Raw genomic sequence first — 15,476 nt, forward strand, 5'->3', positions numbered from 1 at the left:
GTCGTTGTCAGCCAACATCTTCTCTAGATCCTCATCGACCAATGTATCTCTGATAGGCAGCATATCGGTGCACAAGTCTTCACCTTCTCTGCGTATGTGTTACCCTTCTTGTACGATCTCAGTTTCACTTGTGCGCCGCGGTTGCTACTAGTAAATACTCCACACCATTCTTGTACTCTGTGCTCACATGAATCGCATCGTACATCCATCTTCCATCCATCTACAATTATATAATTATTGTAAATCCATATTCAAAATATCTAAAAGATTTTACAATCACCAACAAATAAATTATCTTGTCATCTCCTACTGGCAATTGGCCTGGGTTGGAAGAGCGTCTTTTGTATGTTTTCGCATCCGCTTCCGATGAGTGATTGTTGGTGTCATTCCTAAAAATTTTCAACCCTTACATACATGATATACATATAGCGATAACTTATTAAAATTAAACAGCACATTGATCTAAAGTAAGGGTGAAATATGAATAGATGCTTGTCTTGATTCTCAACTTCCCAATCAATAGAGAGTTAATTATGTTTAACATGAGGGTGAGTATTTTTATTGAGCAGGGAATAAACTAACAAGATTAACAAAATTGGTTTTACCAATTTTGAACTTACCAAAATTTAATTATGAATTATTAAAACTTAAACACACTTTATTAACTATAATAATTTTAGTATATATATCATGGCTCCTAGTATTTTTAATATGTAGAGCATGATCATGAAAAGCTAGCAAAATTGGTTTCACTATTTTTGAATCAATATTTGATCTTTTATGCATTTTAAAAGGTTCAGCCAATTTAATAGTTGAACAATAAACCGATTTCATAATTTCTAACTTAACCGAATTTAAAACCTAAAAGCACTAAAATTCTTTGTGCACCCGGAACTACCTAGCCATAGACATGCTCGTGGGGCCGGTCTGTTGACTTGAGTCAACAAGACTAGAGCCACGACAGGCCTTGCCAGCGTGCTTATGCACGCGGCGACGTGACCCCGTCGCTGACGAACGGTAGCATGGCTGGGTCGGATGAGGGCACTCAGGGCATCAATGCACCGCAGGGGACTCATCTAGGGAGGTTTTAGCCGGTGGGCCTGACTAGATAATGGCCGGCGGTGACACACAGGGCAGTGCGGTGGGTGGCTCATGCAAAGACCCGCGCCGGTGTCGGGCTGAGGCTAAAATAGCATGCGCACAAGACTCAATAGGGGATGGGGGAGTTCATCGTGAGGTCGGTCGATGCGAAGAGGCAACGGTGAGGTGGCTCAATGGAGAGGGGTGGAAAAAGTTGACTAGCGCCGAGGAGAAGGGGCTCATGTGGGATTTGATGGAGGGGTGGTGAGTGACCTCCTTGCTCGCTTCTTTGGGCTCGGGCTTGGGACCTCGTTGGGGCGCAGTGGATTTTGCTCAGCGGCGCTGTGCTATGCTCTGCTCTCTTCATGCTTGTGTTTGTTTGATGAGAGCCATTGTTTTGTATTGTAAACATCACTACCGGCTCATACCACCAACCGACAATGATGTCCATCTATCACTGCTGGTTGGTGGCTTCTGTCGGCAGGGATAATGGAGCTGGGCGATACTACCGATTCAAGCCATCGGCTGACAGTGATGACCCTTATCACTACCAATTTATAAGTCATGATGACTGATTTTTACTGTGTAGCTTATAAACCGGTAGTGATATTCTATAAGATTAGTTACGTAGTGGTGCTCCAAGCCTTCACCAAGGATAATGTGTATGTCACCAAGCTACCTACTACTGTTTTTTACATACATGTCTTTGGGTTTTCTGAATCGTACATGCCTTGGAGCACCACTACGTACGGACTCAGATGGAATTGTATATGGGTAAATAGTGGGTATTAATTGCGTGACCCATACTCAACACACAAGCTCTACCAAATGGTTGAGGTGTTGGCGTAGTGGCGGTTGCATTGTATGGAAAACAAAGTTATGATATATCGCCATGAAAGGAGCGAAGTGTTGTTAGCAAACTTTATACAGCCTATCAAACGCGTACGACAATTAATCAATGGAAGCAACTGTTTTCCACAACACCGATATCAACTCACAACTACCTTCTTAGTTACGTAGAGCTAGTGGTTAAGATTTGTGCTCAAGGTGCTTGCACGCTCGGAACCATTTCTATATAGTCACGTAATATAAAATGTGTGTGTTGGTTTATAATATTGTGAATTTTGTTTAACAAGTAAAAATTAAACTGCTTTGGCAGTTGCATGGAAAACAAGTGATTTATCGTGAAAAAAAGGTTTCCAACTTCTGTTAGCATATATATATTATACTGAAAACATGCCATCTTATGAACCATCGCCACCAATTAATCAGCAGAAGAGCTATTTTCCATGATATTGACTCGAAACAACCTTTTAGTTAAGCAGATCTAGCGCTTCATACGATTTGAATCCTTGGGATCTATGTTGCACGCCTCTTTCTAAGTCTTTCACTGCTCCAAAAGGACGCATCAGTGCAGGTTAAAAAATAGCTTCACTGCTGGTTTTTTAATCGGCACTTTTTAGTCTGCACTGATACTAAGTATCAGTGTCGGTTGTGCATCCAACACAATTGTCATTTTTAAGAATAAAAAAAAAGAAAAATTAATGGCGGCGGGAGCGACATCCGAGTCAGCTCATACTGCCGCTCCCATCGCCGCTATCGCCGGGCACACCTGCAAATGCGGTGTCTCAAAAGCCGTCGCTACAACACAACATAACTGTGGCGGCTCGAAGGCCACTGCCACAATACAGCACAGGCGCGGCTCAGAGAGGAGAGAGGTCAGTGGAGGCAGGAGACTGAGAGAGAGGAGGAGGACGGCGGTGGGGAAAAGATGCCATGAGGAGTTGCCGGTGAGGGTATGAGGACTGAGGGAGAGAGAGAGAGGAGGTAAGGGTCTGAGGAGAGAGGGGATAGATGGAGCGTGGAAGAGATAAGGTCGAGTCGTGAGCATGTGACAGACACGAGTTGAGCTGGAAGCCGATTTAATTAAAATTTTAGGTCCGATCCCATATCAGTGCCGGTTGGATTAAAAACCGTCAGTGTCATTTTTCAAAAATAACCGGTATTAATAAGTTATTATCAGTTTTGGTTGAAATTAAAAACCAACACTGATATATACTGGTTTGCTTACGAACAGACAATAATAATCTAACCGACACTGATAACCCGACATAGATGACCAGTTCTATGGTAGTGTTTCTTTTTAAATACTACTCTCAGTATTCCAACTTAGTGCACATAATACAGATCGATATTCATCATATCTAAAGTTAACATTGATTCTGTTTGGCAGATGTTCTCCTCAGTATCTTCACAGAAAAAAAAAAAAAGCAGATGTACCAAATGACAGGTTGCAGCATCTCATGTGAGTCTGTAAAGCAAAAGCTAGATTCTGCGTGTCATGTGTGTCTGCAACATTTCATGATCACTGTCAACCAAACAGATCACTGTCCATGAGCCATGTGTATCTGCATGAGCAGTGAAACTTACGGCCATGGAAGAATAAAGGTCTGAGAGCTTCAGTTCCAATATTCTTGCAGAAAATAGAGTTTGTATGCTATATAATTTTAACATTTGATTTAGTTTAAAATATAAATATAATGACTCACTCAAACTCTCATAATATAATCTGAGCTCAAACTCCACGGACTTCTAAGCAAGAGAGACTTAACTCTAATTCCTGAAGCTAAAGATCCGCCGAACAGCCAAAATCCTATGCCGGGTAGCTGGGATCAGATTCAGAGCTCACTAGTCACCCACACGTAGGGCTGGCAATCCCACTCATGAATTCGGATATTTACAGTGTTGGAGTTGTTATCAAGGATCCCAATGGTTCATTGGCTTAATCAGTCTGGTCTCATAAGGGCTCGATCTTTCGAAACCTCCGTCTTTAGAAACCTCTGTCTTCTGGAGCTCTACCTCCCGAAAGCTTAGCCTCCAAAGGCTCGGTCTCTCAAAGCCTCTGCCTTATGGAGCCCTGCCTCCCGAAGGCTCGGTCTCTGAAGCCTCCGCCTTTTGGAGCTCCGGCCTTCCGGAGCCCTGCCTCCCGAAGGCTTGGTGGAGCCCTGCCTCCCGAAGGCTTGGTCTCCAAGGCCTCGGCCTCTCGAAGCCTCGACCTTCTAGAGTCCTGCCTCCTGGAGGCTCAGCCTCTCAAAGGCTCGATCTCCTGAGGCCTTGGCCTTCCGTTACCCGGACTGGCTTCCCAGAGATTACTGGATGAGTCATCAGGCCTCAGGAAAGATTTGACAAAAGGAAAGCTCAGGTCGTACTTTCCCTACGAGGAGGTGACCGGCATTGAATACCTAGACTAGTGGACGCCGCTCTGACACCCCGGTATGATTGAGGCTGCCCTGACACCCCTGACAGTGCAGCGCCGAGCCGCAGTTGGCGACCGGCTCGCCCCCTTCAGGGGGCAAGCACCACGATAATTACCACGGTGGATATTTATCTCCCCGATAGGGTACAAGGTAGTTATCCGAGATAAGGCCCAGTAATTCGATCAGATCCTGGATATTTGTACATTGGATAACTTGTACGGCAAGCTACGTATTACCCTATAAATAGGAGGCCATGGTCCTCTGGGGGAAGAACGGGCAAGACAGAAAAAAACATACAAAGGTGAAAATACGCCAAGTCACGCGGTGCTACTCCTCCCAGAGTGATACATTTTTCTACCATCAATAAATTCGTGGTGTTCCTTCCTCTCAAACTTCGTCTCCAAGCTTGAGTCTCCTCCTTAAAAGAAACTCTCACCATACTTGCTGGGGCAAGACGAATTCTTGCTCAAACACACAGGTACTATATCCGACTGGTCCGGGTCTAGTCTGATTTTTTGCCCATGGGTGCATTGGATCGGGTACCCGATTAAGTGTGGGTTGGACGTGGGTTTTCATTTTCGCCCATAGGTACCCGTTGGTTCACCCGCCCCAGCAAAAACACATCTCACATCTGGCTCAACTAGACATTCTCAGCCCAATAACCCAGTGACCTAAACCATATATAACCTGAAAACCCTAAATTTGTTCATTCAATCCTTCAGTGGCAGTCGCCGCACCCAGACTCCTAGAGACCAAGGCGACCAATGAGGGTGACGGTAGCTACCGACCAAGGAGCAGTCGTGACACGCTTGGTGACCAGTGTGCGTGACGCCGCTGGCTAGGCGAGGTCGTGCATTACTTAGCACGCTTGGTGCCGCGAGCCAGGCGAGGTCGCCCCTAAGGATTGATTGCTCGGCACGCTCGGAGGGCGCCATCGCCGTGGCACTGTTGGTGCTCGCCCTCGCGCCCACATGAAGCCACCGCTGGATCTTGTGAAGCATCATGTTGCTTTAGTGCCCACGAATCGTGGTGGCTTGCGGCTGGATCTGGGGCTTTGAGGTTTGGACTTTGATTTGTTTGTTTGGATTTGGGAATCAGGAGTTGCCGTGTCCTTGAATAACTTCCGGTTAGAGAAAATGTTTAGTTGTTTATGCAATACAGTTCAGCTATAGAAAGTTGGAACATATCTGTAAATTGTAATATGTATTGTGACTCACAAGAAGTTAGGATTCAGGAATGCTTCAGCCATACGATAACTTTGGACAGATACGTTTACTATTCTACTTATTTGGAACTTTGGCATTAACTTGTGTTGTTGCTCACGATTTGTGATATGTACTGCTCCTTTATTTGTGATAAATTACTAATTGTGCTGCAAGTAAAGTGTTAAACCCAACGGGCGCAGGTTCGGTTCCAGTTTCTACCTATTCACTTTCTCGTGTTCGGATCGAACTAAGATTAGCAGGTTTTAGGTTAAGTATGATTTTACTCTATTCGAATCCGACGTGCTTCATTGCCAACCGTACCCACATGGCCACATGGCAAGTACTGGGCTCGGGGTCGTGTTGGTTGCAGCACTGCTACGACAGTTTTGGGCGTTTAAAGTTGTGGGCCCGGGCACACGAGGATTCGGTGCTCAGCTTGTCTACTCGGGGCAGGAAGCGGTTGGTATGATGGTATCACACTAACACCCTCTTTATGAGCATCAAACGTGTTGCACCTAACGTTCTTTGCGTGGCAGGAAGACCTTACGTACCCTATGCTTTTTTGTAATACAAAAAAGAAGACACTTGGGTACTGGGATCACAGAGTTACGTTGGACAGACATTTAGAGAAAGGAACCATGAGCTTTCACGCAGGCAACGGCGACACGAATGGGCGTTTGGTTTGCGGGATGCTCATTTTAGATGGGATGGGTTGTCATGGATTCATCTGATCAATTTTGCCGAGATGATATTATTTTAAACTAATCATATATTTATAAGAAATAAGATGACGATGGATCAAACTCATTCTATTCTTTCAATAAAGCATGTAGGCTATCCTACAACTACCACTATCATGTAGAGATTTTAATTTCGTTTTATAATTTTTTATTTATCAGTGAAAAGATTAAAATTTTAATCATTTTTCGTCCGTGCTCTAAGGATACTACAAGTCGATAAAAAATTCCAAAATTTAATATTTCGTCGCGAATTTTTTATCCCTCCTGCCATGCATATTATTGAACTAGTGGTACTAGTTCTCTGCAAGCATTGGTGCCACGAATCACTCTCGCTTACCTGTGTTGGATAATACAACCGTACACCATGCATTATTTTGGTGTTTGTTGTAGCACGGAAGGTCTCCTGGCATTTGTTTAAAGGGTTCGTAACAGAGTAGCACTACGAGGAGTTTGGTCCAAATATCTACTCTATGTTTTCTCTGTCAAGAAAGGACGACTCTCCAGGTCCATTTATATAAGTAGAGGCAAAAGAATAAAACTTAGAGGCTCTGGACTACATTTTGTGTTCATTCTGTTTGCTCTCTTTTACTTCTTGTTTTGATGAGGGTGGTTTCTTAGTTCTTGTTTTGATGAGCGGGGGTTGACATGTATTGCAACTGTGTTGGTCGAAGATTAGTGTCTGATAATATATCTATAATTAAATAAGGTATCTTTGAGATTAGAGATCAAGCGGGAAACAAGACACACGATGTATACAGGTTTAGGTCCTCGATTGGAGTAATCCACTACGTCATGTTTGGATGCTATCGTATATTAATTATTTTGAGTATAAGTAATGTGGCTAGATCTATTACAATGGAGAAGATTGGATATAAACTTATCTAGGGTTGAAGTCGCCGAGTATCTTCAATTGCTAGACTCATGGTGTCGCCTCGAGTTACATATGTCTGGATTGTTCTGTCCTCTTCCTCCAGGGGTCAGGGTTCCCGTCTTATATAGGGATCGATATACTATCTTGGATTTGATCGTAGTTGATAGGGAGTCCTTTTTCTTATCGGTCAAAGCAAATCAGATGAATCTGATCTAGATACTAGTCGTACTCAAGTCAGTTAATCCGATTGGAACCTTCCTACTATATGTTCTTACAATCTCCGAGTATACCAGGTCCCGCAGATCCGGGTCCGCAATATCCGAAGTTATTATGGTGTACTCCTTATACGCATATACCCTATAGTTAGATATTCGACAGTAGCCCTCTAACTCTGCTCAGTAGGGAGGGCTTCCACAAGTGCCCACTCGAGTATTACTAATTCTAAGCTTGGTCGAGTAAGGTGGATTGAGTTTGTGGCCGAAAGAATCAAGCAAGAAAGGCCCTATTCCAAATATCAAGTGGAAACGTAGTTGGGTCGAGCGCACTTTTGATGTCCGCACTCGAGACTAAAAAAAGCTTGAAACTCGTCTTATCGACACCCGACTCTGAGTAGATTTAAAAGAGAAAACTCTGAAATTTGAATCGTTAGCTATAGGTGCATTTAATGCTCGCAGATGGGCATGCAAAGATTCGCATGACGCCATCACCCCACCTTTTATGCCAAACGAGGCACAACAGTGAAGGGAGTGGTTACCAAAGATATGGTAAGTTCTTGGTCATGTATCCGTACGGACCTGGACTGTGGCCATTCTTTCATCCTCTCGCCGTCAATCTTCTCCTACAAGCTTTCATCTTTCTCCTTCCAAGCGCATGCCACCGCACATAAACCTAGCTTCATGGCTTCTAGACCCTCTACGAATATCGCCGCTTCTTCTTCGCCTGAGAAGAACCCCAACGCGATGGCCGCCGACGCCTCTCCCAAGAAATTGGACGAGATGAAGCTCCTGACAGATGCCTGGTCAATCTCAACGATGCAAGAGTCAAAACTCCAGGAACTTGAAGCTGAAGGGATCGTTCCTCCTCATGAGCTGGCCAGCTGGAGACTGGCATCGGGTGAGGAATTCTCATCCTACCAATTTAATCATGAGATTGTAGTGTTTGAATCATTTTTCTGATGTGGTTTTAATATTCCCCTTTCCAAGTTCCTTCTCACCTTACTCGAGTGCCACCAAATAGAGCTTCACCATCTAAATCCCAACTTAATCACCATGCTCAGCGTGTTTGTCCACTTGTGTGAAGCCTTCCTCGGTATCGTGGCAAGCTTGAATTTATTCTAATACTTTTACCATTTGAAAAGGAACACTAAGAACAAATGTGTCAGAGGCTGTGGTTTCCAGCTGCAGAATGGGATGAAGAATTCCTATATCCCAATTACATTAACCACCTCCTAGCAAAAAGATTGGAAGAAACAGTTGTTTTACATTTCCAAACCTAACCCAATCAATTCCCTCGTAGCCTATAAAGGCCTCCATCCTCACCTGAATCCGTCCTAGACGAAGAAGCACCGTAAGTCTGACCACACTACCCATTACGTCAAGAGGACCGGTGAATGTAGACAATGTGGTTTAACTGGGTAGCATGTGGCCAAAGACTTCATCAGTCGAAGGTCGAGTCCCCTTAAATTGTGAGATCACTTTGCCTAGGACTATGCTGGAGACAATGATAGCTCCCGAGATACAGCCAGATGTAAGATTTAACTAGCATTTTGCTGGAAATGATGATAGCTCTTTCAAGTGACTCTTTTTGCTCTTTTTTCAGCCCTGTCCCTGCAGAGCATTGCTGCTTGATTGAGCAAACTATTTGCTAAAGAGGCATAGCCATGCTCCATCCAGCCCTACTCCCTTATGAATCCTCGACCACTAGTGAGAATTTTGTTAAGTAAAAAAGTAGTATTGATTATGCGTGGTGCGTAGCTTACGTCGAACTCATTTAGCTCTACCGCCCATTGTGCGATTTGTCCAGGAGCTTCCTGATTGCGTATTACATCCTTTAGTGGGTACTTCGTTATGACGGTGATCCTGTGCGCTTGAAAATAGTGTCGTAATTTCTGGGAAGACATCAAGACTGTATATATCAGCTTCTGTACTTGCGAGTATCGTAGCTTAGCATCGTGTAGAACCTCACTCACGTAGTAAACATATTTCTGGACATTGGCCTTTTTCTCGGGACATTCCCGTTCGACCACCAGAATCGTGCTTACAACTTGTGAGGTAGCTGCAATATTAAAAAAGAGCTCCTCTTTTTCGTTAAGCGGTGCAAGGTTTAATGGAGATGATAAGTACCTTTTTAAGTCCTGGAAGGCGCGCTCCATTCGAATCGGTCTTGTTTCTTCAACAGCTTGAAGAAAGGAATCCCTCGCTCACCCATCCTGGGAATGAATCAACTAAGAGCAGTAATGCAACCTGTAGTTTTGGACCTCAGTGTTCGGGGTGACCGCATCTAGTCGGGAACCTCAATTTTGAGTGGGTTGGCCTCAATGCCGCGACTTGATACTATGAAGCCGAGAAGCTTGCTGAATGGCACACCAAATATCCATTTTTCAGGGTTGAGCATCATGCGATACTTCCTGAGGTTGTCGAATGTTTCCTTGAGGTCGTCAACCAATTCATTTTTGGTTTTTGATTTGACTACAACATCACTAACGTATGCCTCTACATTGCGCCCAATTTGGGGTTGTAGACAGTTTTGAATACACCTTTGATACGTAGCACCAGTATTTTTTAAACCGAAAGGCATATTTACATAGCAAAATACACCGAAGGGAGTAGTAAAAGCCATTTTCTCCTCATACTCTAATCCCATGCTAATTTGGTGATACCCTGAATAGGCATCTAGAAAACATAGCAATGCACAGCCTGCCGTAGAGTCGACGATCTGGTTGATGCACAGGAGAGAAAAAGGATCCTTGGGACAAGCCTTATTGAGGTCGGTGAAGTCTACGTACATTCTCCATCTGCCATTGGCTTTCTTGACAAGGACGGCATTTACGAACCATGTAGGATGACACACCTCACGAATGAAGCCTGCCTTTAGGAGCTTATCGACCTCCTCCTGAATGGACAACTTCCTATCTTACGCAAATCTTTGCTACTTCTGCACCACAGGTTTGGCATCGGGTTTAACAGCTAGTCGATGCTCGATCACCTCCCTGGGGACCCCAGGCATATCAGACGGTTGCCATGAAAACAAGTCTTGGTTTGCCTGGAGGAAAGTGATGAGCTCGAGTTCCTATTTGGGGTCAAGATTAGCCCCAACATTAACTGTCTTGGATGGTCTAGACAGGTTGAGGGGCACTGCCTTGACGCAACCATCAGTCTTTTTGTTGCTGGCACCATCGTTGGTCTTGCCCTTGGCGTTGTCGGACTTAGACGTGCCAGCAAGACTTATGAGCCTGGAAACTTTGACCTCGATGACACCATGGTGCCTTTGACACTTAGAATTTGCGTCCTTAGGAGTGGTGGCCGCTCGACTGAATTGTTCGACCATATCCAGGCTTTGCTTGTCGCATTTGACTGCTGCGCGCTGATCTCCTTTAACCATAATGGCCCCATTGGGTCCCAAGATCTTGAGTATTTGGTAGGCATAGCGAACCACCGCCATGAACTTGCCTGGCATTAGGCGGCCTAGGATCACATTGTACGCCATCTCGAACTCTGCGACATCGAAGGTCATCTTTTCTGTACGGAAGTTGTCGGGCGTGCCAAATGTGACCAGCAGCTCGATCTAGCCAAGAGGCATGGTCGATGAGTTGGGAGTTATGCTAGGGAAAGGCTCGATTCCTGTCCTAAGCTCTGATATCTGAATTCCCATCTTGTCCAAGGTTTTGGAAAAGATGAGGTTGAGTAAACTACCACCATCGACCAGAGTTCTGGAAACCTTGATGTTGAATATGGTCGATTGAACTACGATCGGGTATCGACCAGGATGTGGTACCGCAGCCGGATGGTCGGTTTGATCAAAGGTGATTGGTTGTTCCGACCACTTGAGATATCGAGTGGGCCCAGTTAGGGTCAGGTTGACTTCTCATTCGACCGCCTTGTACTGCCTTTTGAACTCATACATGGTGGATCCTCTGAAGATGTGCGCCAAGCTGTGGTCAGCCTTGTGCCACACTCAGAATTTGCCTTGATCTTTTCATCAAGTTTCTTCTTGAACACATAGCACTCGTCGAAGTCATGCTGGTTGCTCCGATGAATGGGACACCACTTTCTGCCACCTAGACTAAGGCCTTTGTTGTCCCAGTGTTGCGTGATTTGCTCCTATCGACCGCAGTTGTAGTCGTATCGGGACCTTTGCGCTTGTCACTGGGTTTCTTCTTCTTTCCTTTGCTCTTTGAGGACTCAGGTTTGTCCTTACCAGATTGAAGGTTTTTACCGCGCACCTGAGCTTCCGCTCATTTTGCGCACTTGTCGGCCAACTTTAAAAGCTCTTTGACCGTACGGATCTTCTGAGTAGCCATCTTTCCATGCAGATCCGTGTCCTGAACACCTCGTTTGAAGACGATGATTACCGACTACTCGGGGATGTCTGCATTCATGGCTCCTCGAACAAGTGCCTTCCAGTTGGGTTGTCTAGAGTCGCTAGGGTTCTTCACTCGAGCAGTCTGGATCTGAGCCGCATAGAGCAGAGTCTTCATCTGGTTGACCATTGGGGTTAAGGGATTCACTAGATCTAACTCGAGGAAGGATCTTAGGATCAGATAGGCACCCTGAATGTTGGCCTCTGGAGTGCTAAAGATACTACTGGCATGGCTTGGCTATGGTCGAGCCGACGTCACCTTGTGATTGCTATTCTGAGGGAGTTCGTTCCCCAATCGAGCCATTATCAGTGAAATCATCACCTGACTAAAAGGCATCTTCGCAACAAGTTGACGTCAAATATCAGGGTTCACCTGACTCTCCGTAGTCCGTTGATGGTGGGTGTTGTCAGGGACCTGCAACGCTCTAGATGCAACCATCCCTAGCAGTAATTCTCCGATATCAGTACCTTGGGTGGCAATCGCTACTGCTGGATCTTCAAGGATTTCTCCACCATTGTTTACCACGACGTTCAGATCTTATGCATTCTAGTCAGCAGGTAAGCCATCGACTCCTCCAGCCATAAACACGAATCGATCTATTCGGCTTCTCTGGCCATCGATGGAGTTGTCGGCGTTACTCTCATGACCATCATCGTCATCTTGATGTCTATGAACCGAAGAACACTAGGCTCCTCAGGATCCCAGTCAAGTTGTCCCACCTAGCGGTATGCGTCCAATGGGTTGGACTCAAGGATACCAGTGTGGATCAATCCACCTTGATCATCCCAACGATACGCCAAAGTTCCAAAAGGAATATAGGATCCGACAAGAGGTGATGCGAAGATAACTGCCACCGACTCGAAGTGGTCATAGAAGCCGGTGTCAGAGAATCCGACACAGATGTGTACTTGAGATATCATCGATCCTAAAAAACAGATGAAGGCCCCTACTTGGTGTGCCAACTATCAAAAATCAGTGCCTGACAATATATCCGTAATTAAACAAGGTACTTTCGAGATCAAAGATCGAGTAGGAAACAAGACACACGATATATACAGGTTTGGACCCCTCGATTGGAGTAATACCCTATGTCTTATGTAGATGCTGCCGTATATTGGTTATCTTGAATATGGGTAATGTTGCTAGACCTATTACAATAGAGAAGATTGGATCTAGACTAATCTAGGGCTAAAATTGCCGAGTATCTCTAATTGCTAGGTTCTTGGTGTCGCTTACCTCGAGTTGCATATGCCTGGATTAGGGTCTCCACTTTACATAGGGGTCGATATACCATCTCGGATTTGCTGTAATTGATAGAGAGCATTTATCTTATTGGTTAAGACAAATCAGATGAATCTGACCTAGATACTAGTCGTACTTGAGTCAAGTGACCTGATCAGAACCTTTCTAGTATATATCTTTATAATCTCCGAGTATATAAGATCTCGCAGATCTAGGTCCGTAATATCTGAAGTTATTATGGTATATTTCTTATGCATATATATCTTATAATTAAATATTCGACGGTGTTATTAAATATTCAACGGTGTTGATGTTTTCGTGCTCTTACTTAATCGACCTGCCTTGCTCCCGCTCATGAGCTAGCTTTGCCTTCATTTTTCTTTGTTCTATTTTAAGATTTTTTTTGTTCTTGCTGAATGCTGAGGTCTATATCTTTTGAGAGGATAAGGGACTCTCGGTCTCTCTCTCACACATTTGGAAAGCGGAAAATGACTAATTAAGGAGAATGTAGCCGATCAAATTTGGCCCAACAAGTAACAGTAACATGCTACCCCATGTACAAATAATGGCTAAACCACTAAAAAAAGTATCTTTAGCCCAAGGTTCGGCCCAAGAGAAATTCAGTGGACCTCAGAATAACGAGATCCATGATCTGCTTTCTGTTTTTCATTTCCCTTCATGCAGGGGAAAAAAAAAGAGAACAATGTAGCCCAACTGATGAGCTAGGCAGAATTATGTAAATAATTTTTTAAACACTAGATCAGCATAAAAGGTTCCAAACATATTACATAAGCTAGGAATTAGAGTATTACCTTATCCCAAAGATGTAGGTTTAAATAGTGGACATATCAGTGTATCACTAAATCCATATGCCTTTTAAGATTTGCTACCATATCCCCATGTCAGTGACTCCAAGGGCATGTTTGGTTTGTTTCCCGTCGAGCCACACCAACACGCAGGCGCGCCTGTGATTTGGTGGAGGATTTCGCTGCCCACGTCTCGCCCGCGCGCGAGCGAAAAATGAAACAATGATATGGCTTGAGTGCAAATCTCATCGAGAGCTCACGTTTATTTTCTAAATTAACAATTGCCAGTTCTTTGCGGTGTGCAGTCCACTGATATGCTCATTAACCAACTGGAACTAATCACATATTATGAGCCACAATTATGTGCATATTAGACGTGCAATATGCTAAGAAAAAAAGAGAAATACTGGAAAATCTAAAAAAATAAAATATCCGATCTTTAATTACGAGTGTCCTAATTATACATAAAGGATCTACGACTGACTTTGCGCCTAGCCGCCGCCACGAATCCAACGAGGACCAATCTGCACGTGTAGAAAGCAAAGCCGGGGGGCTATACATACTGTGTTAATCCTTGCTGTATTCACGCGTGACCGAGAAGGATACAAGTCATATTTGGTTAATTAATTGATTTCTCTCGATAGTGCTAGGAAAAAAATATAGTCGCATAAGCTTTCCCGGTTACTTCAGTTCCAAGAAATTAAGCAATTTTGATCATTTGGAAAATGAGGAACAACCTTCTCTGCAAATGGTGGTGAAAGCTGGAGAATGAGAGTGGCATGTGGCAGCAAATTGTGAACAAGAAGTACATAAAAAATGCTTTTGTTTCTCAAGCTAAGCCTAATCCCAAGTATTCTCCTATGTGGAATGATCTTCTAAAGGTTAAGCCTATTTACTTAGCTGGGAGAAAGATGAGAATTGGGAATAGCAAAAATATTGACTTTTGGAGAGCTGCATGGTGTGGTGAGGTAGTTTTTATTGACAAGTTTAGAGGGCTTTATGACATTTGCAATGATAAAAACCTGACCGTTGCTAATGCAACAATCAAACAATGGAATTTTTCTTATAGGAGATGGCTTAATGAAGGGCTTCAGAACCAGTTACGAAAGTTGAAAAATGTTTTAATGACTACTGCCTTGTCCCCTGAGCAGGACAAACCCATCTGGCAGTGGGGGAGCGCGGAAAATTTTTCGATGAAGTCTGTTTACAACCACCTTTGCCGAAACCAGGTTGGTTTGCATCATGATGTAATCTGGAAAGCTAAGATTCCATTGAAAATAAAAATCTTTATATGGTTGATACATCAAAATGCTATTCTTACCAAAAGACAACCTCATTAGAAGAAAATGGAAAAGGGATCTAAAATGTATGTTCTGTTGTCAGCAAGAAAGTATTAATCACTTATTTTTTAGGTGCACCATGGAAAAGTATGTCTGGAGCCTAATCGGAGTGGTAATTGGGGGTAGAATGCAGGCCTGAGAGTTTTGATCAGTACTTTGTTTGGGTCAACTATTTCCTTCATGATTGTAAAAACCTTTATATGATTGGGTTAACTGCTTTTGTTTGGACCATTTGGAAAATGAGGAACAGAGTGGTCTTTGACAAGAAACATGTTCGATCCCCTACTGAGATTATCTGTTGTGCTTGCTCTTTCATTCATTATTGGGCAGGTTTACATATCAGCCAAGACAAGCAA

This window comes from Phragmites australis, chromosome 8 (genome assembly GCF_958298935.1).
Source record: "Phragmites australis chromosome 8, lpPhrAust1.1, whole genome shotgun sequence".
In the NCBI taxonomy this organism is placed as follows: Eukaryota; Viridiplantae; Streptophyta; class Magnoliopsida; order Poales; family Poaceae; genus Phragmites; species Phragmites australis.